We start from the raw sequence: 5,283 nt of genomic DNA on the forward strand, positions 1-5,283 counted from the left end.
GGATGATAGATTCATCCATGCACTTCCCAGTCTCTAGGACTATGAAATCAGCAGGGATGTAATGGTCTTCAATTTTTACCAAAACATCCTCTACAAGTCCATAAGCTTGTTTTCTTGAATTGTCTGCCATCTCTAGTGAGATTCTTGCAGCTTGTACCTCAAAGATCCCTAGCTTCTCCATTACAGAGAGAGGCATGAGGTTTACACTTGACCCTAAGTCACACAGAGCCTTCTTGAAGATCATGGTGCTTATGGTACAAGGTAGTGAAAACTTCCCAGGGTCTTGTCTCTTTTGAGGTAATTTCTGCCTAGACAAGTCATCCAGTTCTTTGGTGAGCAAAGGAGGTTCGTTCTCCCAAGTCTCATTTCCAAATAACTTGTCATTTAGCTTCATGATTGCTCCAAGGTATTTAGCAACTTGCTCTTCAGTGACATACTCATCCTCTTCAGAGGAGGAATACTCATCAGAGCTCATGAAAGGCAGAAGTAAGTCCAATGGAATCTCTATGGTCTCATTTTGAGCCTCAGATTCCCATGGTTCCTCATTAGGGAACTCATTGGAGGCTAGTGCACGCCCATTGAGGTCTTCCTCAGTGGCGTTCACTGCCTCTCCTTCCTCTCCAAATTCGGCCATGTTGATGGCCTTGCACTCTCCTTTTGGATATTCCTCTGTATTGCTTGGAAGAGTACTAGGAGGGAGTTCAGTAATTCTCTTGCTCAGCTGTCCCACTTGTGCCTTCAAATTCCTAATGGAGGACCTTGTTTCAGTCATGAAACTTTGAGTGGTTTTGATTAGATCAGAGACCATGGTTGCTAAGTCAGAGTGGCTCTGCTTAGAACTCTCTGTCTGTTGCTGAGAAGATGATGGAAAAGGCTTGCCATTGCCAAACCTGTTTCTTCCACCATTATTGTTGTTGAAACCTTGCTGAGGTCTCTCTTGATTCTTCCATGAGAGATTTGGGTGATTTCTCCATGAAGAATTATAGGTGTTTCCATAGGGTTCTCCTAGGTAATTCACCTCTTCCATTGAAGGGTTCTCAGGATCGTAAGCTTCTTCTTCAGATGAAGCATCCTTAGTACTGCTTGGTGCATTTTGCATTTCAGACAGACTTTGAGAAATTAAATTGACTTGTTGAGTCAATATTTTATTCTGAGCCAATATGGCATTCAGAGTTTCAATCTCAAGAACTCCTTTCTTCTGATTAGTCCCATTGTTCACAGGATTCCTTTCAGAAGTGTACATGAATTGGTTATTTGCAACCATTTCAATTAGCTCTTGAGCTTCTGTAGGCGTCTTCTTCAGATGAAGAGATCCTCCAGCAGAGCTATCCAAAGACATCTTGGATAGTTCAGAGAGACCATCATAGAAAATACCTATGATGCTCCATTCAGAAAGCATGTCAGAAGGACATTTTCTGATCAATTGTTTGTATCTTTCCCAAGCTTCATAGAGGGATTCTCCATCCTTCTGTCTGAAGGTTTGGACTTCCACTCTAAGCTTACTCAATTTTTGAGGTGGAAAAAACTTTGCCAAGAAGGCATTGACTAGCTTTTCCCATGAGTCCAGGCTTTCTTTAGGTTGTGAGTCCAACCATGTCCTAGCTCTGTCTCTTACAGTAAAAGGGAATAGCATAAGTCTGTAGACCTCAGGGTCAACCCCATTAGTCTTGACAGTGTCACAGATTTGCAAGAATTCAGCTAAGAACTGATGAGGATCTTCCAATGGAAGTCCATGGAACTTGCAATTCTGTTGTATTAGAGAAACTAATTGAGGCTTAAGCTCAAAGTTGTTTGCTCCAATGGCAGGGATAGAGATGCTTCTCCCATAGAAGTCGGGAGTAGGTGCAGTAAAGTCACCCATCACCTTCCTTGCATTATTTGCATTGTTGTTATTTTCGGCTGCCATGTCTTCTTCTTTGAAGATTTCTGTTAGGTCCTCTGCAGAGAGTTGTGCCTTAGCTTCTCTTAGCTTTTGCTTCAAGGTCCTTTCAAGTTCAGGGTCAGCTTCAACAAGAATGCTTTTGTCTTTGTTCCTGCTCATATGAAAGAGAAGAGAACAAGAAAATGTGGAATCCTCTATGTCACAGTATATAGATTCCTTGAGGTGTCAGAGGAAAAGAAAAATAGAAGAAAGAGGTAGGAGAATTCGAACTTAGTGAGATAGAGTTCGAATTGTGCATTGAAGAGGAGTGATACTCCATAAATAGAAGGATGTGAAAAGAGGGGAAGAGCTTTTTTTTTCAAAAATTAATTAAAAAGATTTTAAAAGCATTTTGAAAAACTTTAATTTGATTTTCGAAAATCAAGAGTGAGAAAGGGATCAAGTAATTTTTGAAAAAGATTTTGAAATTAGAAATCAAAAAGATTTGATTGAAAACTATTTTGAAAAAGATGAGGTTAAGAAGATATGATTGGTTTTTTTTTTAAAAATATGTGATTGAGAAGATATGATTTGAAAACAATTTTTAAAAAAAAAGATTTGATTTTAAAAATTAATGACCTGCCTAACAAGAAAAGATATGATTCAAACATTAAACCTTTCTCAACAGAAAAGGCAACATACTTGAAATGTTCAATCAAATCATTAATTGTTAGCAAGTATCTTTGAAAAAGGAAAGAAATTGATTTTGAAAACATTTGATTGAAAATATATGATTTGAAAAAGATTTGATTTTGAAAAACTTTGAAAACTTGAAAAAAAATTTGATTTGAAAACAAAATCCTCCCCCTTGTGCCATCCTGCTGTTAAACGCCCAGAATGGTGCACATTCTGGCGTTTAACGCCCAATGCACTACCTTTTTGGGCGTTAAACGCGCAACCAGGCACCCTGGCTGGCGTTTAAACGCCAGTCTGTCCTTCTTCACTGGGCGTTTTGAACGCCCAGCTTTTTCTGTGTAATTCCTCTGCTGCATGTTCTGAATCTTCAGTTCCCTGTACTATTGACTTGAAAATAGAACCAAGATCAAATAAACAATGCATGCAAGACACCAAACTTAAAATTAGACACTAGACTCAAACAAGAAACATAAAATATTTTTGGTTTTTTTATGATTTTGAAAATTTTTTTTTTTTGGATTTTTCGAAAATTATATGGAAATAGAAAATAAAGGTTTCAAAATTCTTAATGAGAATTCCAGGAATCATGCAATGTTAGTCTAAAGCTTTAGTCTAAAGGAATTAGACATGGCTAGCCAAGCTTCAGCAGGACATTGCATTCAAGAGCTAAATTGATGAGAATCAATCAGCTTTGGTGATGGTAAGAACATCACCTTGAAACACTAGAATTCACTCTTAAGAATTCTGAAAAATACCTAATCTAAGCAACAAGATGAACCGTCAGTTGTCCATACTCGAACAATCCCCGGCAACGGCGCCAAAAACTTGGTGCACGGAATTGTGATCATCAATGGCGCCATCAACATGGTACGCTCATTGCAATCTCAACTCTTCATCACAACTCCGCACAACTAACCAGCAAGTGCACTGGGTCGTCCAAGTAATAAACCTTACGCGAGTAAGGGTCGATCCCACGGAGATTGTTGGTATGAAGCAAGCTATGGTCATCTTGTAAATCTTAGTCAGGCAGACTCAAATGGATATGGTGATATACGAATAAAACATAAAGATAAAGATAGAGATACTTATGTAATTCATTGATGGGAATTTCAGATAAGCGCATGAAGATACTGTGTCCCTTCCGTCTCTCTGCTTTCCTACTGTCTTCATCCAATCCTTCTTACTCCTTTCCATGGCAAGCTTATGCAAGGGTTTCACAGTTGTCAGTGGCTACCTCCCATCCTCTCAGTGGAAATGTTCAACGCACCCTGTCACGGCACGGCTATCCATCTGTCGGTTCTCGATCAGGCCGGAATAGAATCCAGTGATTCTTTTGCGTCTGTCACTAACGCCCCGCCCTCAGGAGTTTGAAGCACGTCACAGTCATTCAATCATTGAATCCTACTCAGAATACCACAGACAAGGTTAGACCTTCCGGATTCTCTTGAATGCCGCCATCAGTTCTTGTCTATACCACGAAGACTCTGATCTCACGGAATGGCTGGCTCGGTTGTCTGGCGAGCACTCGGTTGTCAGGCGATCAACCATGCATCGTGTATCAGGAATCCAAGAGATAAACATTAGAGCCTTGTTTGCTTGTAGAACAGAAGTGGTTGTCAGGCACTCGTTCATAGGTGAGAATGATGATGAGTGTCACATAATCATCACATTCATCATGTTCTTGGGTGCAAATGAATATCTTAGAACAAGAACAAGTGGAATTGAATAGAAGAACAATAGTAATTGCATTAATACTCGAGGTACAGCAGAGCTCCACACCTTAATCTATGGTGTGTAGAAACTCCACCGTTGAAAATACATAAGAACAAGGTCTAGGCATGGCCGTGAGGCCAGCCTCCCAATGATCTAAGAAATAGATGTCCAAAGATGAAAATACAATAGCAAAAGGTCCTACTTATAGAAAACTAGTAGCCTAAGGTTTACAAAGATGAGTAAATGACATAAAAATCCACTTCCGGGCCCACTTGGTGTGTGCTTGGGCTGAGCAATAAAGCATTTTCGTGTAGAGACTCTTCTTTGGAGTTAAACGCCAGCTTTTGTGCCAGTTTGGGCGTTTAACTCCCATTTTGGTGCCAGTTCCGGCGTTTAACGCTGGGAAATCTGAAGGTGACTTTGAACGCCGGTTTGGGCCATCAAATCTTGGGCAAAGTATGGACTATCATATTGCTGGGAAGCCCAGGATGTCTACTTTCCAACGCCGTTGAGAGCGCGCCAATTGGGCTTCTGTAGCTCCAGAAAATCCACTTCGAGTGTAGGGAGGTCAGAATCCAACAGCATCTGCAGTCTTTTTCAGTCTCTGAATCAGATTTTTGCTCAGGTCCCTCAATTTCAGCCAGAAAATACCTGAAATCACAGAAAAACACACAAACTCATAGTAAAGTTCAGAAAAGTGAATTTTAACTAAAAACTAATAAAAATATACTAAAAACTAACTAGATCATACTAAAAACATACTAAAAACAATGCCAAAAAGCGTACAAATTATCCGCTCATCACCTGCCTCTGTAAATTGGGTACCGTTGTCTGTGGTGATGGAGTATGGTACCCCGAACCTCGTAATAATGTTCCTATATAGGAATTTTCGACTTCTTTGAGTGGTGGCGTTGGCCAGGGGTTCTGCCTCGATCCATTTTGTGAAATAGTCTACTCCTACTATGAGGAATTTTACTTGTCCCGATCCCTGTGGGAAGGGTCCGAGAAGGTCG

The 5,283-nt window shown here is 40.2% G+C and overlaps 1 non-coding gene across 1 annotated transcript; it reads left to right on the top strand.

The window, feature by feature from the left end:
- Window positions 1-1,393: 1,393 nt before the first annotated feature.
- On the top strand, window positions 1,394-1,501 carry LOC130959600 (small nucleolar RNA R71). Its single transcript, XR_009078673.1, has one exon. It is a non-coding gene; the product is annotated as a small nucleolar RNA R71 (small nucleolar RNA).
- Window positions 1,502-5,283: the final 3,782 nt, after the last annotated feature.

This window comes from Arachis stenosperma, chromosome 10, assembly GCF_014773155.1.
Source record: "Arachis stenosperma cultivar V10309 chromosome 10, arast.V10309.gnm1.PFL2, whole genome shotgun sequence".
Classification (NCBI taxonomy): domain Eukaryota; kingdom Viridiplantae; phylum Streptophyta; class Magnoliopsida; order Fabales; family Fabaceae; genus Arachis; species Arachis stenosperma.